This window comes from Saimiri boliviensis, chromosome 8, assembly GCF_048565385.1.
Source record: "Saimiri boliviensis isolate mSaiBol1 chromosome 8, mSaiBol1.pri, whole genome shotgun sequence".
NCBI lineage: Eukaryota > Metazoa > Chordata > Mammalia > Primates > Cebidae > Saimiri > Saimiri boliviensis.
Window position 1 is genome coordinate 88555560 of NC_133456.1, and position 27584 is coordinate 88583143.

The following is a 27584-nucleotide window of genomic DNA, read 5'->3' on the forward strand; positions in this document are numbered from 1 at the left end:
ATCCCTGCTCCTCCATATGTAAGTCTAATAAATTCTATCAGTTCTACCTGTGAAGTACTAAACAGTTTCAAACACTCCACCAGTGGCCTATTTATGCCTCCCACCGTTTTCCATCAGGTGCAGTTCTCAATGTCTTCTTTCATCTATTCATTCCTCCATGTTCACCTCTGCAAACTATACGCTAATCGCCCCATTCCCATACTAAGAATCCCTCAAAGGCTTTCCACTTCCTACAGATTAAATCTGGATCCCTTTTACTGGTAACAGTGTGGTATTTATCATTTTGCTCCCATCTGCCTAATAACGACAAGAACTGATATTGTCAGCATTCACTGAAAGCTGCGGATGCGGGATTTTTATGTCATCATCACTTTGAGAGGTACTTATTTTTAATCCTTATGATACTGATGGAAAAGCTGAGACTTACAGAGATTGAATCACCTTCCAAAGATCATTTACAGGTAAAGTAATGATGATGGCCTAGGCTTGTCAGATTCGAAAGCCCATAGTTTTCTCATTTCCTGGGCCCTGCCTACCCTCTCACATTTGTTTTCCTTTATTCTGTCAGATAGTTGGTACTATTGTTGCTGTTAAACTATCTTTGCTCATGCTGCTTACTTTGCCAGGGAGATCCTTCTCTTTGCTTCCACCGTCATACTTAATTCCCAACTGTTTGCCACACTGAGGCCCATATTTGCAATTAAACATTCCCATAAAACATTTCAAACCATGCTTATAGCATTGTCAATAGAATCATATTTTAATGCTCTACCAGGTGTCCAAGACATCTTTGTTGTTTTTACCCTTGTATACCCACATTGAACACAGCATTTAGCATCTAGGTGATATTAAATAACACTTGTTGGATTAAATTATGCATTCATTAAGCACATGACTCTAGCAGCTCTCTCTAGGCCTCTTGCACCTCTATTAAGAATAATTATTCACGAATTGCATTTCATTTTCACAGCAATATTTTGCAAATTGTTTTCTATGGAACACTTGTGTAGTAAAGAAACAATGAGTTCTACAACCTCAACACCTTTTCCTGCAAAATACATAAAGGTTTCCCAGTAGCCAATGTGCTAAAAAGTTTTAGGTTCCTTCACAGAGAGACTTTTCCAGAGCATTTAACATTATAACATAAAATACAGTTTCCAAGAGGGAAATTCAGAATTTTCTAAATTTACTCAAATTTGCATTTTTCCATTTCAGAGCACACATTAGTAATCTCATCTGCCAGAAACTTTCTGCTTTTTATATGTATTTCATTGAAATACCAAATCAATTTTATACTCACTGTGTGTCACTGGATCTAGGGGTTTTCAGTGCATATAGTGTAGAATTTTTTTTAAATATAAAATTTATGATGAATTTATACAGCTAATTCCCGTTCAAATTCAGGACTACAGAGTTTTTGCTTAACCTTGACACTTTTAAATCTCTACTTCCTTTCTCTCATGAGGAAAAATCTTGGTTCTTAGTGATATTGTTATGATTATTCATTTGCTTTATCCCATAATATACAGATAATATACAGATAACATTCTTAGAAGAACAATCATACTCTAACAAATAGCCTAAAAGTGTAGATCAGCCATGTGCATATGTATGTATGTGTTTTTCAATTTTTCCCTGAATAATTTGGGGAAGAATTTTGAGAAGTGGGAAGCTTTGTCCACGGGTAAATTCATGCATATTTTTTATGTATATTGGCAAATTTGACTCTAAAAGCGTTGCATCATTTTAGTGTCCCACCAGCAGTAGATGAGAATGTTTGCTTCCCTGAAATCTTAGCAACAGAGTATGCTGTTAAACTTTAATTTATGTCAATCAGGTACATGAGAAATGCTACTCCAGTGTATTTTTTTTTTTTTTTTCTGACAACCTTCCAGAAGCTTTATTTTTTATCAGACTTTAAGTTCTGGGGTACCTGTGGAGATCTTGCAGGATTGTTGCATAGGTACATACATGCCATGGTGGTTTGCTGTCTTCATCCCCCCATCACCTACATCAGGCATTTCTCCCAGTATTATCCCTCCCCAACCTCCCTGCCCCCCACTGTCCCTCCCCTAAGTCCCCACCCCCCAACAGACCCCAGTTGTGATGTTCCTCTTCCCATGCCCATGTGTTCTCATTGTTCAATACCCACCTATGAGTGAGAACATGCAGTGGTTGATTTTCTGTTCTGGTGTCAGTTTGCCGAGAATGATGGTTTCCAGATTCATCCACGTCCCTACAAAGGACATGAACTCATCGATTTTTATGGCTGCATACCATTCTATGGTGTATATGTGCCACATTTTCTTTGTCCAGTCTATCACTGGTGGGCATTTGGGTTGGTTCAAGGTCTTTGCTATTGTAAACAGTGCTGTAATGAACATATGTGTGCATGTGCCTTTATAATAGAACAATTTATACTCCTCTGGGTAGATGCCCAGTAATGGGATTGCTGGGTCAAATGGAATTTCTATTTCCAGATCTTTGAGGAATTGCTACACTGTCTTCCACAATGGTTGAACTAATTTACACTACCACCAACAGCGTAAAAGTTTTCCTATTTCTCTAGATCCTCACCAGCATCTGTTGTCTCCAGATTTTTTAATGATTACCATTCTAAATGGTCTGAAATGTGGTTTTGATTTGCATTTTTCTAATGACCAGTGTTGAGCTTTTTTTTCATATGCTGGTTAGCATCACAAATGTCTCCTTTTGAAAAGTATCTGTTCGTGTTCTTTGCCCACTTTTGAATGAGTTTGTTTGTTTTTTTTCTTGTAAATCTGCTTTAGTTCTTTGCAGATTCTGGATATTAGCCCTTTGTCAGATGGGTAGACTGCAAAGATTTTTTCCCAATCTGTTGGTTGCCAGTTCACTCTAATGATTGCTTCTTTTGCTGTGCAGAAGCTCAAGTTTAATTAGATCCCATTTGTTTTGGCTTTTCTTGCCATTGCTTTGGGTGTTTTAGTCATGAAGTCCTTGCCTATGCCTATGTCCTGAATGGTTTTGCCTAGGTTTTCTTCTAGGGTTTTTATGCTATTAGGTGTTATGTCTAAATCTTTAATGCATCTTGAGTTAATTTTAGTGTAAGGTGTAAGGAAGTGGTCCAGTTTCAGCTTTCTGCACATGGCTAGCCAGTTTTCCCAACATCATTTATTTAACAGGGAATCCTTGCCCCATTCCTTGTTTTTTTCAGGTTTGTCAAAGATCAGATGGTTGTGGATGTGTGGTGTTGCTTCCAAGGCCTCTGTTCTGTTCCACCAGTCTATATATCTATTTTGGTATCAGTATCATGCTGTTTTGATTTCTGTAGCCTTATAGTATAATTGGAAGTCAGGTAGCATAATGCCTCCAGTTTTGTTCTTTTTACCTAGGATTGTCTCGGTGATGCTAGCTCTCTGTTGGTTCCACATGAAGTTTAAAGTGGTTTTTATGCTAAAAACCCTGAATAAAATAAGTATCAATGATACGTATCTCAAAATAATAAAAGCTATTTACAACAAACCCACAGCCAGTATCATACTGAACTGGCAAAAACTGGAAGTATTCCCTTTGAAAACTGGCACTAGACGAGGATGCCTTCTCTTACTACTCCTATTCAGTATAGTACTGAAAGTTCTAACCAGAGCAATCAGGCAAGAAAAAGAAATAAAAGATATTCAATTAGGAAAAGAGGAAGTCAAACTGTCTCTATTTTCGTAGATGAAATGATTGCATATTTAGAAGTCCTCATTGTCTCAGCCCCAAATCTCCTTGAGATGATAAGCAACTTCGGCAAAGTCTCAGGACACAAAATCAAGGTTCAGAAATCACAAGCATTCCTATACACCAATAACAGACAAACAGAGAGCCAAATCATGAGCAAACTCCCAGTGTATTTTTATTTGCATTTTTCTTGTTATAAAGGAAATTGAGCTTCTTTCATAAGGAAAGATGCAACTTTTTTTTTTTTCAAACTGTTTATAATCTAGCCAATTCTGATAAAAAGTTATTGGCCATTTTATTCCGTATTTAATATTAATTAAATATATTAACTCTCTGAGATTAAGTTGCAAATATTTTCCCAGTATGTCATTATTCTTTTACTTCCTTTAGGTATCTTTTTCCAAATAAAAGTTTATTCATTTTTACTAGTAAAATCAATTGATTTAGTTTTCTCTTAATACATCTGGATTCCGAATCATGGTTAGAAAAAATGAGCCCACTTTCAAAGTACAGAAGTTTTCATCCATGTTTTCTCCTAGTACTCACATAATTTTATTATTTTAAATATTTGACCAACTTGGAATGTATTTTGTTATGCAATTTGAGAAATGAATCAAAATTTTTTTTTCTTTTACCATATAGCTATGCAGTTATTATAATAAATGACACCTCACCTTCTCTGGTTGATCTGAGGTTCAGTCTTTACTATATGTTAAATTCTCATATGTGACTGGGTCCATTTCTGGATTTAAAAAAATCTGTTTTGTGGTTTACTTTCTCTATTCACACACCAAACCAGAGTTTCAGTTATAAAGGCTTTGTAACATATTTTAATAACTGATACAGCAAGTTCCTCTGTGCCAGAATTATTGATTTTAAGATTTTTCTTGAATAATTTATTTCCTCAAATGAAATTTATTAACCATCATCTTCAGAAAGAAAGTATAGCAACTTGGTGGTTCGTTTATTGGGTTTTTGTTGCATTTAAAAATAAACTCGCCTAGAACAGAAATCTTGCGGAGGTTGAATCTTCCTATCTGTGTCTTCATCTGCTCAAACCTAGTTTTGCTTCCCTCAATAGTGTTTAAAATTTTTCTCATATAGGATTTGAATGTTCCTTGCAAAGTTAGCCAAGATGTTGTATTTACTTTTGCTATTATAAATTATAAATATGGTGTTATTTTTCATGAATCGTTTTACTGGTATTTCATTGTATATATAAAAGCTATTCTTTGTTATGTTGTGGCTGTTTTAGTGTTTCCAACCATTATAAAAAAATTTCAAACATAGAACAAGGTTAAAAGATCTTTAGATTGAATCCACCAATTAATTCTAACATTACCATTTTGCTATACTTATTTGATAAGGCTATTCATTTTTAATATTAATTTTATAACCTGCTACTTTACAAATTTCTCTTATTTTCTACTGAATTTAGAAAAGGTAATCTCGGAGGCATTTTGATTATTATAAAATATATACTATGAAATAGATTCAGAGTAATAATTGAGGAGAGCCATTCCTAAACCACACTAATAAGGACAGTCATCCTGGAAAGAATATCTTGACAAATAATTGCATTATTTTAAATGATAAAATATTTTATTATCTGTGAAACACTGCAGGCTTTATCCCTTTCTCAGAGTCTCCAAGTTTGTTAACATAGTAAAGACTCTGAGAAGATTTTGCATTAAATTTGTCTTTGGAGCTAACAGGACTTGAAAACATAGCCTTATATAAAGAAAATCAGAAGTGACAAGTTTGTTTTATAAAAAGGACTCAAGCTTTATTTTCCCTTGTGTGGCAGTCATAATTATTTGCCAACCTCAGAGTATTTGGCTACTCATATACCACCCCTTCCTCTCTTCTCCCAACTGAAATCTAATTCTGTTCAGATACTGGAGGTCACTAATGAGAGTGAGGATTTCTGGAATTTTCACTGAGTCAATCCTGATTTGTCTAAGCCAATCCAATCTTCTCTGCAAAGACTGATTTAGGAACACGAGATAGGATGCAATTCTAGCCAATGAGATATAACGAAATAATTTGCTGGGGAACTTCTGAGAAAGTTCATTCTTTTTTTTTTAAAGATGGGGTTTGATCATGTTGGTCAGGCTGGTCTTGAACTCCCGACCTCAGGTGATCCGCCTTCCTGGGACTCCAAAGTGCTTGGATTACAAGTGTGAGCCACCTCGCCCAGCCAAGAAAGTTTATTCTTATGAAGAGATTAGTTAATTTCATGAAAACTCCCCCACACCACACCCTCCCCATATACCCTGCAACTACTCTCGTTATTTTGTTGTCCTGAGGAGACCATAGCATACTGATGACAACAGGATAAATACATGATAAGGAAGTGAAAACGCAACTGAGCTGTGAGTTAACCAAGCCTGAAATCACCCTCCACACGGTTTTCCAAGTAATATATGAAACGGTTCAGGCACTTACTAAAGCTTGATCATCAACATTTTCCAGGTTTATTTAACTACTACACTTCTTATTCATATACCTATTTAGAAAATTCTAAGGAACTAGCATTAAACACACACACCGAAATATGGTGTTAAGAAGTATTTTCAACAACACAGCTTGAAGTGGACCAAAGAAAATACAACTTTTTAAAATTAATTCTCCATTAACAACACATTCATCTGCTCTGATTTATTCAGACATTATTATATTCTTTATTTGGACAAAGTTCATCCTTTTCATCACGTTTTCTAGGAAAGCGTCTGTGGTTTAGATAAAATGAGAACTCTGAAGCATTATCTTTTACCTCTCTAGCATGCAAAGAAGCGTACCTTTTCAAGTCTCTTGACTTTTCTTCTCCATTATTAAAGAGTCCAGCATTTATCTTTAAAAGGCACACTCTTTTAACCTTTTGTTGAATAAACTGTCAACTGCATTACACAAGAATAATCCACGAATTCTTTTTTCACTCTCAGAAATTCTAATGTTCATGCTACGGGGAAGATCTTCTCTTTGAAAGACCTGTTTAATTTGCCCGTTTCAGCATACTACTTCCTCAGAATATATGCCTTAGCTAAAATGTATCAGCAACTTTTTAGGACAAAAGATACATAAAAAGTGAAAGATATAATGGATTTGAAATTGTTAATATATTTTAAAAATCCTAGCTGGGCATGATGGCTCACACTGATAATCTCAGCACTTTGGGAGGCTGAGTAGGCAGATCACCTGAGGTCAGGAATTCGACACCAGCCTGGCCAACATGGTGAAACCCCATCTGTACTAAAAATACAAAAATTAGCTGGGTGTGGTAGCACACACCTGTAATCCCAGCTACTTGAGAGGCTGAGGCAGGAGAATCACTTGAACCCAGGAGGTGGAGGTTGCAGTGAGCCAAAATCATATCACTGCACTTCAGCCTGGGCTGCAGAGTGAGACTCCATCACAAAAAAAAAAAAAAAAAAAAAAAAAAAAAAAATAATAATAATAATAATAATAATCCTGTTTCAACAGGAAAACCAAAAGAAAGAGATGGAGTTACGGTGGTTAGGTGAGAAAACAAATCAAAGATGTTTAGTAACGTAGACTGAGACACACAGATGCTAGAAAAATTCAGCAGACTTGACCAACTGGCCTAAGGCTTCTCGTGTGTTTTTAAATGAGTAAATAATTGAAATTTTTATATCAAATATTCATTGAAGTGATTTGCTTTGGAAAGTCTGATCTGAAGCTGTGTGCGCTTGTACCAGCAGTGCTTTTAGACTTTGCATTACACAAATTTATTTCACTGAATGTAAAGCCTCAAACTTAAACATTTCTTAAGGTTGAAGTCCTGAGTAGTAACAGTGTATAATTAACTTAAATATTAATGTTTGGATCTATTATAAATGATAAATGCCTTAATAAATAGTAAAAGAGTATATTACAAGAACTTTGAAAAGAGAGTCTGGCATATTTTATTTGTGACAAAGCTGCTGTATCCTGGGTGAATGGCACACAGGGACAGCAGGATGGATATCCTAGAGTGTTAGAGAATGTTGCTGGATTCTGAAAGAGGTATAGTAACCCATCAAGCCTTATTACAGAGCTGTTGCAGCTTTGCAATATTTATAGATAAATTTAAAGATAAATAAATAACTCTGTCTACTAGGTATTGTTCCCCCTCAAGGATATGCACTTCTCTTTATAAAATAAATACTAATGGGAAACTGAGATTCTGTGTTATATTGAAGTTTACTTTAGTGCCATCTTTTACAGTGTCCACATTTAGAAAATCCCAGAGTAAAATCCTATGGCCTTGCGAGAATTATCAGTAGAAGCAAAGTCAGAAGGTCTGGAATGAACCAAACTGTCTGCGGTATTGCTGTGCCTCTATTTGCAGGTGAAGCTAAGTGAGAATTGAATGAGAAGAGTGACTCCTGAAAAGAATGCTGGGGCTCGCAGTAGGTCACAGCACCACTGGCAGCATGTGTTAATTGCAAACTTTCTGTGTCCCAGGCCCTGTGGAAGCACTTTTTCTGGTTTGAGTTTTAACCCTGACAGCACCCTTCTTGGGTAAATACTATTAATATTATTTTCTCCATTTGACTCTCATTTCTTGTCTCTCTGTTACTTCATTGCACATTATAAAAAAAAAAAAAAAAAAAAAAAAATGAGCCAAATGGTTTCTTCCCTATCCACACAGGGAAAAGTGATAAACATGCACCCCCCCATCACCAACTTCCTTTAATTCTTTTAATTTTCAATATCAGTTTAGAGCCATAAGTAATCTAAAAGTTAATGCTGGCCATGATTTATATTAACAACAAAATTTGAGAAACACATCAAATAAATGTAGGATGTGGAACATATTTAGATCTGGATATTAAAAAAAAAGCAATTTTACAGGGTATTCTGCCAAGATGGCCAAATAGGAACAGCTTTTGCATGCTGTTCCCAGTGAGAGTGATGCAGAAGGTGAGTGATCTCCACATTTCCAACCAAGGTACCAGGTTCATCTCAATCCAACTGGTTAGACAGTGGGTGTAGCCCAAGGAGGGCAAACTGAAACAGGGTGGTATGTTGCCTCCCCCAGGAAGTACAAGGGGCTGGAGAACTCCCTCTCCTGGCCAAGGGAAGCCATTAGGAACTTTTCTGGATACTGGCACTCTGCTTCAGATACTGTGCTTTTCCCAATGTCTTTACAACCTGCATACCAGGAGATTCTTGCAGGCATCTACAATGCCAGCACACCAGGTTTCCAGCACAAAACTGGGCAGCCCTTTCGGGGACCCATTTTAGCCAGTGCCTGGAATTCGAGCAAGACAGAACCGCTCATTCCCCCTCAAAGAAAAGGGGCTGAAGGGAGGGAGTCAAGTGATCTGGCTCATGGGGTCCCACACCCACAAACCAGCAAGCTGAGATCCACTGGCTTGAAATTCTTGCAGCCAGCACAGTAGTCTGAGCTTAACCTGGGATTGTCGACTCTGTGTGGGGAGAGGTGTCGGCCATTACTGAGGTGGTTGTAACCTTGCCTGTGTAAACAAAATTGCATGGAAGTTTACAAAGTAGCTGGGTGGAGCCCATAGCAGCTCAGCAAGGCCTCTGAAGGCAAACTGTGACTAGACTCCCTTCTTGCTGGACAGGGCATCTCTGAAAAGAGGCAGCAGCCCTTCAGGGACTTATAAATAAAGCCCTATCTTCCCTAAACGGAAGACCTGGGAAAAGCGGTAGTTGGTCCACTTCAGCATACTTAAACATCCCTGCCCAGTAGCTCTGAAGGGAGCAATGGAGCACCCAGCACAGCACTTGAGCTCTGATAAGGGACAAACTGCCTCCTCAAATGGCTCCCTGACCCCAGTATATCCTAAGAGACACCACATACAGGAGAGGTCTGGCTAATATCTGGCAGGTACCCTTCTGGGACAAAACTACCAGAGAAAGGAAAAGGCAGCAATCTTAGCTGTTCTGCAGCCCCCACGGGTAATTCCCAGGCAAGCAGGGTCTGACTGGACTTCCAGCAGTCCTGCAGCAGAGGGCCCTGACTGTTGGAAGTAAAACAAAAATACAGAAAGAAATAGCTTCAACATCAACAAAAAGAACATCCACACACAGACCACACCTGAAAGTCACCAACTTCAAAGACCAAAGGTAGATAAATCCATGAAGATGGGAAGAAACCAGTGCAGAAAGGCTGAAATCTCCAAAAACCAGAATGCCTCTTCTCCAAGGGGTCACAACTCCTCATCACCAAGGGAACAAAACTGGATGGACAATGAGTTTGATTAATTCACAGAAGAAGGCTTCAGAAGGTAGATAATAACAACAAACTTCTCTGAGCTAAAGGAACATGCTATAACCCAAAGCAAAGAAACTAAGAACCGTGAAAAGAGGTTAAATGGAATGCTAACTATAATAATCAGCTAAGAGAATAACATAAATGAGTTGATGGAGCTGAAAAACACAGCAGGAGAACTTTGCAAAGCATACACAAGTTTCAATAGCTGAATCAATCAAGCAGAACAAAGAATATCAAAGATTGAAGATCAACTCAATGAAATAAAATGAGAAGGCAAGATGAGAGAAAAAAGGAATGAAAAAAAATAAACAAAACCTCCAAGGAATATGGGATTATAAGAAAAAACCAAATCAACATTTAATCAGTGCACCTGAATATGACGGGGAGAATGAAACCAAACTGGAAAACACTCTTCAGGATATTATCCAGGAGAACTTTCCCAACGTATCAAGGCAGGCTAACATTCAGATTCAGGAAATATATAGAACACCACAAAGTTACTCCTCAAGAAGAGCAACCCCAAGGCACATAATCGTCAAGATTCACCAGGGTTGAAATGAAAGAAAAAATGCTAAAGGCAGCCAGAGAGAAAGGTCAGGTTACCCACAAAGGGAAGCCCATCAGACCCACAGTGGGTCTCTCAGCAGAAACCCTACAAGCCAGAAGAGAGTGGAAATCAATATTCAACATCCTTAAATAAAAGAATTTTCAGCCCAGAATTTCATATCCAGCCAAACTGAGCTTCATAAGTGAAAGAGAAATAAAATCCTTTACAGACAAGTAATTGCTGAGAGATTTCGTCACCACCAGGCCTGCCTTACAAGGAAGAGTCCTGAAGGAAGCACTAAACCTGAAAAGGATTAACCAGTATCAGCCACTGCGAAAACATACAAAATTGTAAAGATCATCAACACAATGAAGAAACTGTATCAACTAACGGGCATAACAAGCAGCTAGCATCAAAATGGCAGGATCAAATTCACACATGACAATATTAACCTTAAATGTAAATGGGCTAAAAGTCCCAACCAAAAGACAGAAACTGGCAAACTAGATAAAAAGCCAATACCCGCGAGTGTGCTGTATTTAGGAAATTTCATGTACAAAGACACACATAGGCTCAAAATACAGGATAGGAGGATGATTTACCAAACATATGCAGAGCAAATAAAAGCAGAGGTTGCAATCCTAGTCTCTGACCAAACAGATTTTAAACCAACAAAGATCAAGAGAGACAAAGAAGGTCATTACATAATGGTAAAGGGATCAATGAAACAAGAAGAGGTAGCTATCCTAAATATATATGCACCCAATACAGGAGCACCAGGATACATAAAGCAAGTTCTTAATGACCAACAAAGAGACTCAGACTCCCACACAATAATAGTGGGAGACTTTAACACTCCACTGTCAATATTAGACAGATCAACAAGACAGAAAATTAACAAGGATATCCAGGACTTGAATGCAGATCTGGACCTGGCAGATCTAATAGACATCTACAGAACTCTCCACCACAAATCCACAGAATATACATTCTTCTCAGCACCATATCACACTTACTCTACAATTGACGACGTAATTGGAAGTAAATCACTCCTCAGCAAATGCAAAAGAACAGAAATCATAACAACCAGACTCTCAGATCACAGTGCAATCAAATTAGAACTCAGGATTAAAAGACTCACTCAAAACCACACAACTGCATGGAAACTGAACAACTTGCTTCTGAATGATGACTAGATAAACAATGAAATGAAGGCAGAAATAAAGATGTTCTTCAAAACCAATAAGAATGAAGACACAACGTACCAGAATCTCTGGGACACATTTAAAGCAGTGTCTAGAGGGAAATTTATATAGCAATAAATGTCCACATGAGAAGCAGGAAAGATCTAAAATCGACACCCTATTGTCACAATTAAAGGAACTAGAGGAGCAAGATCAAACAAATTCAAAAGCTAACAGAAGACAAGAAATAACCAAGAGAAGAATTGAAGGAGACACAAAAAAGACCTTCAAAAAAATCAATAAATCCGAGAGCTGATTTTTTTGAAAAGATCAATGAAACAAACTGCTATTCAGACTAATCAAAAGAAAAAGAGGGAAGAATCTAATAGATGCAATAAAAATGATAAAAGGAATATTAACACCAATTTAACAGAAATAGAAACTAGCATCAAAGACCACTACAAACACTTCTATGTACGTACACCAGAAAATTTAGAAGAAATGGATAAATTCCTGGAAACTTACACCTTCCTAAGACTAAACCAGGAAGAAGTTGAATCCGTGAATAGATCAATAACAGATCTGAAGTTGAGACAGTAGTTAATAGCCTACCAACTAAAAAAAGTCCAGGACCAGACAGGTTAACCAAATTCTACCAGAGGTACAAAGAGGAGCTGGTTGGTACTATTCCTTATGAAACTATTCCAAACAATACAAAAGAGGGAATCCTGCCTAACTCATTTTATGAGACCATCATCATCCTGATACCAAAACCTAAAGACACAACTAAAAAAGAAAATTTCAGGCCAATATCCATAATGAACATCGACACAAAAATCTTCAATAAAATACGGGCATACTGAATCCAACAGCACATCAAAAAGCTTATTCATCATGATCAAGCTGGCTTCATCCCTGGGATGCAAGACTGGTTTAACATATGCAAATCTATAAACATAATTCATCACATAAACAGAACCAAAGGCAAAAACCACGATTATCTCAATAGATACAGAGAAGGCCTTTGAAAAAATTCAACAGCCCTTTATGCTAAAAACTCTCAAAAAACTAGGTATCGATGTAACATATCTCAAAATAATAAAAGCTATTTATAACAAACCCACAGCTGATATCATACTGAACGGGCAAAAGCTGGAAGCATTCCCTTTGAAAACTGGCAAGTGTGTCCTCTCTCACAACTCCTATTGAACATAGTATTGAAAGTTCTAGCCAGTGCAATCAAATAAGAAAAACAAATAAAGGATATTCAAGTAGGAAGAGAGGAAGTCAAATTCTCTCTATATGCAGAAGACATGACTGTATATTTTGAAGACCCCATTGTCTCCGCCCAAACTCTCCTTAAACTGATAAGCAACTTCAGCAAAGTTTCAGGATACAAAATCAATGTACAAAAATCACAAGCATTCCTATACACCAAAAACATGTGTCACGAGTGAACTCCCATTCACAATCGCTACAAAGAGAATAAAATACCCAGGAATACAACTAACAAGGGATGTGAAGAACCTCTTCAAGGAGAACTACAAACCACTGCTCAAGGAAATAAGAGAGAACACAAACAGATGGAAAAACATTCCATGCTCATGGTTAGGAAAAATCAGTATTGTGAAAATGGCCATACTGCCCAAAGTAATTTTAGATTCAATGCTATCCCCATCAAACTACCTTCTTCACAGAACTGGAAAAAAAAAAAACACCTTAAACTTCATGTGGAACCAAATGAGAGCCCACATAGCAAAGACAATTCTAAGCAAAAAGAACAAAGCTGGAGGTATCATGCTATTTGCCTTCAAAATACACTACAAGGCTACAGTAATCAAAACAGCATGGTACTGGTACCAAAAAAGAGATACAGACAAATGGAACAGAACAGAGGCCTCCGAAGTAATGCTACACATCTACAAACATCTGATCTTTGACAAACCTGACAAAAACAAGCAATGAGGAAAGAATTCTCTATTTAATAAATAATGTTGGGAAAACTGGCTAGCCATATGCAGAAATCTGAAACTGGACCCCTTCCTTACACTTTACACTAGAATTTACTCGAGATGGATTAAAGATTTAAGCATTAGACCTAACACCATAAAAACCCTAGAAGTAAACCTAGGCAATACCATTCAGGACACACGCATAGGCAAGGACTTCATGACTAAAACACCAAAAGCAATGGCAACAAAAGCCAAAATAGACAAAAGGGATCTAATTAAACTTAAGAGCTTCTGAACAGCAAAATAAACTATCATTAGAGTGAACCAGCAACCAACAGAACAGAAAAAAATTTTGTCATCTACCCATCTGAGAAAAGGCTAATATCCAGAATCTACAAAGAACTTAAACAAATTTACAAGGAAAAAATAAATAAATAAACAACTCCATCAAAAAAATGGGTGAGGGATATGAACAGACACTTTTCAAAGCAGGACACTTATGCAGCCAACAAACATATGAAAAAATGCTCATCATCACTGTCATTAGAGAAATGCAAATCAAAACCACATTGAGATATCATGTCATGCCAGTTAGAATGGTGGTCATTAAAAAATCTGGAGACAATAGATGCTGGAGGAGATGTGGAGACATAGGAACACTTTTACACTGTTGGTGGGAGTGCAAATTAATTCAACTATTGTGGAATACAGTGTGGGGATTCCTCAAGGATCTAGAAACAGAAATTCCATTTGACCCAACAATCCCATTACTGGGTATATACCCAAAGGATTATAAACAATTCTATTTTAAAGACACATACACACATATATTCATAGCAGCATTGTTTACAATAGCAAAAACTTGGAATCAACCCAAATGCCCAGCAATCATAGCCTGGATAAAGAAAATGTGGCACATATAGACCATGAAATACCATGCAACCATAAAAATGGATGAGTTCATTTCCTTTTCAGGGACACGAATGAATCTGGAAACCATCATTCTCAGCAAACTGACACAAGAACAGAAAACCAAACACTGCATGTTCTCACTCATAGGTGGGAGCTGAACAATGGGAACACATGGACACAGGGAGGGAAACATCACACACTGGGGCCTGTTGGGGAGCGGGGGGGACTAGGGGAAGGATAGCAGGGGATGAGGAGATTGGGGAGGGATAACATTAGGAGAAATACCTAATGTAGATGACAAGGGGATGGAGGCAGATAACCACCATGGCATGTGTATACCTATGTAACAGTTCTGCATGATCTACACATGTATCCTAGAACTTAAAACATAATTTTAAAATAGCAATTTTATAAAGACATTTATGAGAAGTGAGAAACTAGGCTATTCAATGATGATAATAAACTATTATTGTCTGTTGTATATATTATACATGTTTTCAAAGCAATTATTTCTTAAAGTTGCATGCTGAAATATTTAAAATAAAATTATATGAAGAAGTTTACTTTTAATTGGCCAACAGTAAGGAAAAATATTTATTGGGTATTTACAAAAATAAATTGGCCAGATATTGACAGCTGTTGAAGTTCAGTGATAGATACATGTGGCTTGATGACACTCTCTGCTTTTGTTTTTGTCTGAAGGGTCATGATGCTCATGACAATAAATCAAAAGAATGAGAAGACCAGAAAAAAAAAAGAGAAGGTAGAGGAAATAGAATAAAAAGAAGAGGAGGAGGATGGAAAGGAAAATGAAAAAACAATTAAGATGAAATTGGCATCTAAGGATATCTACGATATACCAGACACTCTACTAAAGATGAGGGGTACAGATATAAATAATTATACAACATGTTGTCACCTTTTACAGTTCTACTCAGATATCTCTGCTGAAAACCAGGGTTTCCAACTCTCATGTCAGGTCTTACAGATAACCTTTAATTAATCTGCTGCCCATGTATCTAATTAATGGGCACAGGTATTGCAGTTGCTATGGCATATGGGAAGGATCATCTAACTCCCAAGGGACTTTAGTCCCTTCCTGGATACCAGGTAGGTGTGCTGTCAGGATGGAATGATTGCATCTCACTGGTACCATGCCCCTTCACCTTTTTAAGTACACAGAGAAGGCATAAGGAAATTTATCTCACTTCAGAATTTGAAATAACATTTCAGAATCATCAATTTTATCAAAGTTTATTTTTAGAAAAATCATGATTGAAAGTCCTAGTTAGAGAAATCAGGCAAGAGAAAGAAACAAGAGACATTTAAATAGGAAATGAGGAAGTCAAACTATCTCTGTTTGAAGATGCTGTGAATTCATTCCTGTAAGACCTCATAGTCTCTGGCCAAAAGCTCCCAGAGCAATTTCAGCAAAGTTTCTAGATAGAAAATAAATATACAAAAATTGGTATTATTTCTATATACAAATAGCATTCAAGCTGAGTGCCAAATCAAGAATGCAATCTCATTCACAATAGCCCCCCCAAAAATACCTAGGAACATAGCTAACCAGGGAGGTGAAAAATCTCTACAACAAGAATTACAAAACACTGCTGAAAGAAATCAGGCATGATACAACAAATAGAAAAACACTCTGTGTCCATGAATAGGAAGAATCAATATTGTTAAAATGGTCATACTGCCCAAAGCAATTTGCAAATTAAATGCTATTTCTACCCCAACCACCAACTACATTCTTCACATAATTAGAAAAAAAAAAAATATTCTAAAAGTCATGTGGAACCAAAAGGAGCCCAAATAGCCAAAGCAATTATAAGCAAAAAGAACAAAACTGAAGGCATTACAATACCCAACTTTGAGCTATACTATAAGGCTACAGTAAACAAAACAGCATGGCACTGGTACAAAAACAGACACACATACTAACAGAGCAGAATGGAGAGCCCAGAAATAAAGCTACACACTTACAGCCATCTGATATTTCACAAAGGCAAGAAAAACAATCAATGGGGAAATGACCCCCCCATTCAATAAATGGTGTTGGGATAACTGGTTAGCCATATGCAGAAGTCGGAAACTGTACCACATCCTTACACCAAATACAAAAATTAACTCAAGATATATTAAAAACTTAAATGTAAAACTTAAAACTATAAAAACTATTTAACAAAACTTGGAAATACCATTCTAGATATAAGCCCTGGCAAAGATTTTGTGAAGAAGATATCAAAAGCAATTGTAACAAATATTGACAAATACGACCTATTTAAACTAAAGAGCTTCTGCAGAGCAAAGGAAACCATCAATGGAGCAAACAGAAAACCCCCCAAAATTGGAGAAAATATTTTCAATGTATGCATTCAACCAAGGTCTAATATCCAGAATCTATAATAAATGTAAACAAATTAACAAGAAAAAAACAAATAATCCTATTAAAAGTGTGCAAAGGACATGAACAGTCTTCAAAGGAAGAAATATTCGTGGCCAAAACACATATGAAAAAATGCTCAACATCACTAATCATTAGAGAAATGTAAATAAAAACCGTCATTAGATGCCATCTTACATCAGTCAAAATGGCTATTACTAAAGGGTCAGATGTTGGTGAGGTTGCAGAAAAAAAAAAAAAGAGAATGCTTATACACTGCTGGTCATAATGTAAATTAGTTCATCCACTGTGGAAAGCAGGTTGGTCATTTCTCCAAGAACTTAAAAGAGAACTACAATTTGATCAAACAATTCCATTACTAGGTATATACCCAAAGGAACATAAATTGTTCTAACAAAGACACATGCACACATATGTTCATGACAGCATTATTCATAATAGCAAAGTGTTCACAAGGCATTGACCTGGATTCCCATCAATGGTAGACTGGATAAAGAAAATGTGGTACATATGCACTGTGAAACACTGTACATCCATAAAAATAATAAAAAAAAAAGAATGAGATAATGCCCTTTGCAGCAACATGGATGGAACTGGAGGCCATTATTCTAAGCACACTAATGCAGGAACAGAAAACCAAACATTAAACTTTCCCACTTATAAGAGGAGCTACATATTGAGCACACACAGACAAAGAATGAGACCATAGAAGCTGGGGCCTATTTGAAGCTGGAGGCTGAGAACTGAACAACTACCTGTTAGATACTATGCTTATTACCTGTGTGACAACATAATATGTACACCAAACCCCCGTGACACTCAGTTTATCTACTGAACCAAGCTTCTTATGTATTATTGAAACCAAACTAAAATTAAAATTAAAAAGCCATGATTTCACTACATTTAATCTCTAATTGTATGTCTGATGGATATATTGGACTAGCCCTAGTGATTAAAGCTGTAAATAAGAAGGAAAAATAGATATGCAAGCACATTGAACACCCTGAAGGCAGGTCTGGGTCTTCAAAATTGCTGTATTTCCATAATCTAAGACCAGCTCTGGCATACAGTGGACATCCAGGAAAGGTATGTTTGATAGAAGATAACAGAATAAGTAAATGCCTTGAAAAGGAAAATAAAAAAGTAACATCTGTAAAAATGTGAAAAAGTTACAGTGCTTCACCTTAGATAACTGATAGCTTGGATGAAGAATTTAATTCCAGAGACCAGGTTATTTCAGACAAAGATGGAGGAAAAAACAGAAGTATATTAAGCCTTGATATTTGAGCTCTTTATCATGAATTGGCTTCTTATATGGCTAAGGACCCTACTCATCTACCTGTCACTGCTTTCACTTTTTTCATTTAATTTATTCAAGTTAAGATTTTATAAATACCCTGTGAGCTTTTTTGGATAACTAATTTTATACTTAAGGCAATTAAATATATTTATACTTAAGGCAATTAAATACATTTACCTCTTCACATATACTTTTGACCATTTAGTTATGATTATTCAAGAATCAAGTAGATGGGTTTCTTTGTCATGAATCCTATTCATAACTGAGTAAAAAGAGTCCATATTTTCCTCAACACAGAGGTTCTGAAGGCTCTGAGCTGCTTAGGCATGTCACATTTCACTTTTTTCAAGGAAAAGAGAACAACTGACCTGACCAAGAAATATTTGTAACTATCGGCTACCAGAAGGTTGAAATGGACAGTTTACCAGTTAGAATAAACTTGATGATTTGCCTGAGAAGCAACTAACCACTCCCTGATATTCATAGGAGGAAAGTCATTCGATAATAGCGTAAGGGCCATGCTTTGTGGAACAGTATTGAGAGCACTGTCTTGAAATCCGGGCTCAGTTTAAAACACTTACATGTCACCACTATGGTTTAATGGGTTAAGAGTCCTTCAAAAATCTTGACATTTTGAAACTAATGTGATGGCACTTCCATCTTTTTTATAATCGATCCAACCATTGTAAAAGAGTTAGGAGCTTGCAGGCTGGTATAGAAAAACCTGGGTTGAAACTCTACCTCTGCGTGTATATTTGTGATGAAAATCAAGTTATATAGCATCCCCAAGCTCATCACTTCTTCATCTATGAAAGGTAGTCATCTCCAAAGAGAAATGCCATATTCTCTGTATGGCTCAATGCTGTGAGGAACACTGTGTTACTTCCAATGTCTCCAAGCCCATATTCATAAATAAATTACCAAAATAAGGGCCAAAATGTATCTCACTATTGCTTGAGTTGATACCTTAACACTTGAAATTGATTTCCTAAGTTCACTTGCATTTTCTTAGGCTCAAGTGACTGCCCTCCTTTATAACATTCTCAGAAATAAATCATTCATGCCTCCCTTTGAAGCTTTGCTGCCCACTGGACGAGCCACTCTGATCTCATACCTACATGCCAACTCTCTATTGTTCAACAACCAGCTCCCTCCATCTTCCCAAATACTTTGTGCCCTCAGGAACTCTTAATCCACACTGAACACTCCTCAATACAACCTTATTCCAGTTTTCAAATACTTCCTTAACTCAAACCTGGAGGTTTACTGAGAACACTGCTTCCCCTAGGGCTCTTTGAACCAGAAGTATTTTCCCCCCTTGCATAGCCCCATGTACCATGTATCTGAGTGTCCTTCTTATTTCTCACTTGCATTCTCTGACGTATTTCTCCCTGCGTAAAACTGCGCACACAGAACTCCTGTTCCTTTTATTCTTAACCCTTGTAAGTCTTGACTTGTTTATCACAAACTGTGAAGGGTCTGGGATTTTATCATATCTGAAGCCTCCAAGTTAGCCTGGCACAGTTTTAAGTGTTGGTGGAAGACATAAGAATCATGGGGCAGGAATGATAGGTGCTGTTTTTCACAGAAACAGTTGTAGCCAGAGCATCAACCTTTTCTGGCTCTGGTTCCTGGAGGCCTAATTCACATAGGCTGACAGAAAAAGAACCAAGTGACATCATGGGCGATGTCACAGGAGAGGACTCTGAGTTTACAGAGCTGGTCTTTGATCCCAGACAGTAAATATTGCTGACCTTTTCTCTGAAAAGAAACATTATCTCCAACTTCCAAAGTTGTTTGCTCTACAAATGCCTTTGGAAAGGTAGTCTGGAAAAAAAGCGGACACTGTCTTTCCTCACAAGATGTTCAGAAACGTGAGAGATCCATGGACAATTTTCTTCCAATCGTATTCACGTCCCTCTTTATGAATATCAGGGTTTGGTATCCATAGCCAATTTTTTTCCAACAGTGTTCGCGTCCCTCTTTATCAGATGAGTCTCGGGGTTTTGGATCCGTATTTTCCTTCTCCTCACATGCACTGCTTCCTGGGCAATTTTATTCATTTTAATGACATTAACTGTCAACCACTGATGAACTAATACTTTGTATGTGTAGCATAGACTTGAGTTTTATAATTATACATTGATTTGCCTTCAGAACCCTTCCAGTTGTATGTCTTATGGGTATATTGGATTCAACGTGTCTACAATTAAACTCTTGTCCATTCTACCCTTCAGATCTGGGCCTCATAAATATATGACAGCTCCTATGCTGTATATATTCAGTGTATCACCCAGATGAACCTGGCACCATTCTCTCCACCTTGAGAAACTTACTCTGATGAACAAATATGGAGATCTCTTACCTTCTGACATCAAACTAATTTGGTCAATAGGAGTCACAGGCAGAAGACTAAAGGGATGAAGCGTGGTTTGGTGCCACTCTTTATTGGTCTGGCTACCTCCCTGTCAGGTAGCCTCTCCTTACATTTGTTCTCCCAGGCTTCTGGTAACCACTCTATCTGCTTGTCTTTTCTAGTTTGGAGTGGTATTTCTCCATGTTATTAGCCCAGAGGTACTGTGCTATCCTTCACTGCCTTAAGAAACTCTTCTGGCACCTTTGGACATTAACCCTTTGTGAGAATCTCTTTAAGTAATTCCCTTTGAGTGAGCCATCTCTTGTGCTTGGATTCTCACTGATACATCCAGCCGTGTAAGCCAGAAATGGGGGTGTCATGATTGGTCTCATTTCCTCATATCTCACCGATGACCAAATTACAGAGATTCTGATTCTCATATATTTAGCACAACTGTCTCCTTCTCTTTATCTCCACAACCACTGCCCTTCTCCAAGTCATCATCCTGTCTCACCTGGACTGCTGTATGGCCCCCTCACTGGTCTCACAATGTCTATCCCGGCACCTTTTTTGTTGTTGTTGTTTTGAGACGGAGTTTCGCTCTTGTTACCCAGGCTGGAGTGCAATGGCGCGATCTCGGCTCACCGCAACCTCCGCCTCCTGGGTTCAGGCAATTCTCCTGCCTCAGCCTCCTGAGTAGCTGGGATTACAGGCACGTGCCACCATGCCCAGCTAATTTTTTGTATTTTTAGTAGAGACGGGGTTTCACCATGTTGACCAGGATAGTCTCGATCTCTTGACCTTGTGATCCACCCGCCTCGGCCTCCCAAAGTGCTGGGATTACAGGCTTGAGCCACCGCACCCGGCCCCCAGCACATTTTTAACACAATTTTCATACAGTAGTCAACCTATCATTAAATGGTGAACTAGGTAGGCTGTGCCACTCCCCTGACTGAAAGTCCTCACCTGTTCCCCACTCCATTTACTTAAAAGTCAGAAACTCAACATAGTTTATGAGGCTCATTGTGATCTGACTCCCTTCAGTCACATACTTGAGCCACACCCCTTCTCATTATATTTCATGTTCTGTGACCTCTTTTTTTTTCTTTTTCTTTTTGTTATAAATTCCACACATATTCCAATTTCCTCTCTCTTCTATTTGAAAAACTCTCATTCTGGCTATTACTCTCAAATTCTAGCTTATATGTTACATTATTACAGAGTCATCTACTAATTCTTAACGTTTGATCTCTGCACAGTTTCCCTATTTGCTCCTAGCCTAGCATTAGATTACGCAAAGACACAAAGAATTACATAATTACATTACGGTTGTTGAGAGAGGCAGGTAGCTGGAAGAAATATAGGAAGAGAAGAAAAGGAAAGAAAAAGTAAAAGAAGGAAGCCAGGCAGACAAGAATCAGCTACAAATAAGAGCGTAAGACCAGGCAAGATGCAATTTTGGAAAAAAAAGAAATAATAGAGACAGTAAACATTATGAGTTACGAAATGAAGAAGACAATAAATTTACATAATCAATTAATTTAGAATCTAGAACTGGAGGCAATAATTCTAGTTAGGACTATTTTAAAAATTGAGGCATGTGGTGAGGATGTTTTGGACTGCAGTGGTAGCAGTAAGGATTATAGACCCCTCACAGAATCTAGCACAATAAATAATTGACTTATGAGTGAGATTATTTTGTAGAAAGCTAAGTGGGACTTAGTAACAGAGTGGATAGGGGAGAGAAGTGGATAGAGAAAGGATGGGAAAAAAGTAGAGTGCAAACATTTAAAAAAATCTACTAAGAGAAGGCACCAGATTTGGGACTTTAAAACTGAACTCACTTAACTCACAACAGTACTATGCAAAAGACTGCATTATCTCACTCTTTTAGAAATAGGAAATAAGAGCGTAGGGTAGAAGAGATTGGGTTTACAGTTAGTCTCAAATCTTGGCTCTGCCACTTACCAGCTGCGTGGTTAGTTATGCTAGGAAACAAAAATTAATAAAAGCACAGGGTTGTTGTGAAAGGAAATAATAGTTGTAATGAGTATAGCTTGGACTTGATGTCTATTGCATCCAACTAAATCATGAAGTGATCTCCAAAAACTAAAGCAAATAACACATATGAAGGGTGAAATGATGATGATAATAATAGCAATAATTAAAGATGTGAGGTCAGAATATAAAATCCAAAGTCAACAGAGAAACTGGAAATTAGGGGTGTTTCTGCAAGCAAGGAAACAACACAGAAGGTGAGCTCAATGTGTGCCCAAATACTTAAATGACTGCAAAGTTCATTAGGCACAGGGGAGGCCCATAGAAGTCCAGGCTGAAAAGAGCAGAAGTGGGAAACGGCAAGGGTTGGAGAGACATATAAATAGCTGCAGACCGCAGGAGAAGCAAGTTTGCAGTTTGATTCCAGGAAACTATCTTCTAGAAAACAGCATAATCTTCATAGGAGCATGACAGAATTCAGAGTTGCTTTAGCCATATCCTATATATTTTGATAATGAAAACAGTAGAATTTGCAGCATTGGATGTTACATAATGAAAAAATGAAGGCTGCAAATTAATGAGCTAAGCCAGGGGTAGACAAAGTATGGCCCATAACAAATTCTTCTCTGTCCCACAAACTAAGAATAGCTTTTAAATTTTAAATAATATGGTTAAAAATAGAAGAAAAAGAAAATAATGTAAGACAAAGACTGTATGTGACTCTAATCCTAAAATATCTATTATCTGTTTTAGGATAAGTTTGCTGAATCCTAATCTAAACCTCTTCTTAACAACCTAGAGAAGAAAAGAAAGAAGAAGAGAACAAAAAATAAACAAAACGGTTACCAGAAAGAGGAATATAAAGACAACAGTAGAAACAGATGAAATAGAAAACAACAGAGAAAATAAAGAAAATAAACCTTGTTTATAAGGTTAATAAAATTGAGAAGGCTGGGAGTGGTGGCTCATACCTACAATCCCAGAACTTTGTGAGGCCAAGGTGAGTGGATCACCTGAGGTCAGGAATATGAGACCAGCCTGGCCAACCTGGTGAAACCCAGACTCCATTAAAAATACAAAAATTAGCTCAGTGTGGTGGTAGATGTCTGTAATACCAGCTACTCAGGAGGCTGAGGCAGGAGAATTGCTTGAACCCAGGAGGCAGAGGTTGCAGTGAGCTAAGCTTGCACCATTGCATGCAGCCTGAGGAGCAACAAGAGTGAAACTCCGTTTAAAAAAAAAAAAAAAAAAAAAAAAAGTTAAATTTCTAGGACAAACTAATCAAGAAATAAAGAAAAAAAAAAAAATAGAAGGCAAGGCTGGGCACAATGGCTCAACCTACAGTCCCAGCACTTTGGGAGGCCACGGGGGGCTCCCAGTGGAGTTTGAGCTCAGGAGTTTGAAACCAGCCTAGGCAACATAGTGAAAACCTGTCTCTAATAAAAATACAGAAAAGCTGCACAGGCGTGATGGCACACACCTGTAGTCCTAGCTATCTGGGAGGCTGGGGTTGGAGAATTGCTTGAGCTTGTGAGGTCAAGGCTGCAGTGAGCCGAGACCAAGTCATTATTCTCCAGCCTAGACAAAAGAGTGAGACCCTGTCTCAGAAAAAAATAAAAAATAAAAATAAAAACCAATAAAAGAAAAAAGAAAATAAAGAGAATGAAGGAAGCCTCATCACTACAGATACGACAGATACTAAATAATAAGAAAATACTATGAACAACTTTTTGCCAATAAATTAAATAATTTAGGTAGAATGAAAAACATTTAAGAGAGATAAATTACCAACCCCACTTAAGAACTAATATAGAATCTGAATGGCTTTGTATATGTTAAATAAGTTGAATATACATTTGAAAATCTTCCCAGAAAATACACTCCAGGCTGAGATGATTACCTTTGTGAATTCTGCTAAATATTTTAAGAATATACAACATTACTAAAATATGCATGAATTCTTTCAGAGAGTAGAAGAGGTGGGCACATTTTCTAACTCATTTTTTTTGTGGCCAACATAAATCTCATACCAATAACAGAAAAAGACACTACAGAGAAGAAAACTATAAACCAATACCCATGATAACAATAGGCATAGTATTCCTTAGTAAAATATTATCCTATTAAATACAGCATTATATAAAAAAATAAATATATCATGATCAACTATGGTTTATTCTAGGATTGCAAACTTAGTATTTGAAAATGAGTCAATATGCTTTATGATGTTAACTAAAAAATAAAAATATTATTATGATTTCAATAGATACAAATATCCTTTGACACATTCATCCATTTGTGATAACCAAACTCAGCAAACAAAATAAAAACAAACTCCTTCAACATGATATGGAAAGTCTACAAACATTTGCAAAACTTCTACAGCTGTGATCATATTCACTGGTGCCAGACTGACTTACCTAAGATTTGGAACAAGGTAAGGTATTAGCATTGTTACTTTTATTCAATATTGTGTTTGGAAGTCCTGATCAGTGCAATAAAGCAAGACAAAATGCATTGAAATACGAAAGCATGATGTCACAGATAATGTGATCGTCTATATAGAAAATCCTAAGAAATCTTTAAATGAGCTACTGTAACTAATAAACATTGAAAATGTATAATATTTAAGGTCTACACACAGTATTAATTCTATTTCAGTCATGGTAGCATTAACAATTGAAAAATAATTATGAAGATACTATTTTACAGTGGCATGGCAATATGAAAAACTTAGGGTTGAATTTAACAAAAATATAAAATCTATATAATGAAAATAGCACAAGAGAGAAATCAAAGATTTAAATAAACGGAGAGGTATATGATACTGATGAATTTAAAAGCTCAATATTAAGATGTTTTTTCTCCATATTGGCATATAGATTGGATGCAACTGAAAACTGATGCTTCTCTCATTTGTATATATACTAAAAACTTCACAGATGAGACAGAATGAGAGCATTGTTATCATGATCCAGACCAAATTCTATTTTCAATCCCATTTTTAGTAAGCCTTCTACAGATATTCAGCATTCCTTAGGGAATATATTTTAGTTGTGTCAATAAAGTTGGCATGGGTATCTTTGATCTAGAACAGTCATGGAAGAAAATTATTCATCACAAGAGATTTGAAAATATATTTGGACCACCACCTATAGAACTACTTATGCCTCATTCATTTTCATGGCATCACTCACATTATTTTTACCATGTAACCCTTTATACTGAAACAGAGTAAGGCAGTATGACAGGATTCACTGGTCTGTCTTAACACATACCCTTCTACCTGGCCTAACAAAAATGACAGAATAGTTTACTGAAGACTTCATTATTGTGCCAGCTGGTTGACAACACACTGCAAGGTGGGGACAGCATCCCACAAAAGGAAGTATGTGCTCTTAACTGTAATCAATATATAGTGCTGTTTCTCCATCAGAACACGGAGCTCTGGGAAGGAGTCAAAGTACAAACAGGCTCGTCACTATTACGCCAAATGACTCATGCACACCGTTTTCCAGGGGTGTACATTAGATCACAGCTTATGTAGATGTCTTGATTCTCAAGATAACAATGTTTGCACCAAGGTACATAAAAAATGATTCCAGTCAACTGGAAGTTGAGACTGAAACCTGGCTATCATAAAATAATCTGTCTTGGGAATCATGCACTTTCACCACTATTGTGTCCATGGAAGGCTTCTTTCTTCCCTGATCTCTTCTATTACTCTCTACTTTCCTTCTTTATTTATTCTGGTTGAGATAGTCTAGCTTTTCTTGATCTACGGACTATTGTCTTTCTTCAGTTGTGAAAAATTTTTACTCGTTATCTCTTTATAAATTCCCTCTTTTCCATTCTTCTTATTCACTTCTGGGACCCAGTGCTGATTAGTGTTGCATTAACTCCCTTATCCTCCATATGCTTTCATATTTGCTCATCTCTATTGTCCTGTGATGCATTTTCTTTCAGATATATGTTCTAGTTTATATATTCTCTCTTTGCCTATATCTAATCTTTTTATAAACCATCCATTCAGTATTTTATCATTTTTGATAGCCTTTGGTTGGTGTAACACTTCGGCAGGATTCCACATTCATTGGTCTATTTTATGCATGGTTTTATTCTAAATCTATTACTTTTAATTATTTTTTAAAACTGAATTCCTTGGTTTATTTATATATATTATCTTTGTTTATGTTGGTTTTCACTCACAGTGTTGTGTTTTATCAGCTTTAATTATCATCTAATAATGATTAATTTTGATTTAACATTTTTGAACTCCTACAGCCTAAAGACATACTTTTCTTGAAAATAATATCTGCTGGAATCCAGAAGGCAAAACCCACCTGCTACTACTTTATTTCTCCCAAAACAGTTTCAGCTTCACGCCTGAGTCTCAGATTTAGCAACTCCACCTTGCAGCCTGCAGATGTCCTTTGGTGTATCTAGGAAGCCACACTGCTTAAAGTCAAATCAGTTCCCTAACCTAGCTACGTGGCCCATCAGGCTTCTTCTCAGGGCTAAAGAACAATAAAAACATTGTGCCAGGTATTTAAACCTTAACAGTTAGCATTCACAGTTAGCATTTGAATGCACATTTATTGATCTATAATGAAGTCTATATATTGCTCCATACACATCTGTCCTTACTCCCATGAATACCAGATTCAAGTTGTCTGACATTTGTAGAGAGTATTGCAGTGAACAACAGTTAATATTTGTGCAATGTTTTCTACACTCCCAAAACTGTTCTAAGCACTTTACATTCATTATCTCATTTAATAAAATAATCATCCCATGAGGTGTTTGCTATTATTATTATTGACATTTTATGGGCAAGAAAACCGAGAGTTAATTTAAATAACTTACTCTAAGTTATACAGATAACAAGTGGCTAGTCAAGTTATAGAACTCCAGCTGTTTGATTCTCAATCTAATGTGTGATTTATTTTCATTTATTTATTTACTTTTGAGACAGA

The 27584-nt window shown here is 36.9% G+C and overlaps 1 protein-coding gene across 4 annotated transcripts in view; it reads right to left on the reverse strand.

The window, feature by feature from the left end:
* GRM7 (glutamate metabotropic receptor 7) overlaps nucleotides 1-27584 on the reverse strand; it is an 872629-nt gene that overhangs the window by 301354 nt on the left and 543691 nt on the right. The gene's annotated exons all lie outside the window — the stretch shown is intronic.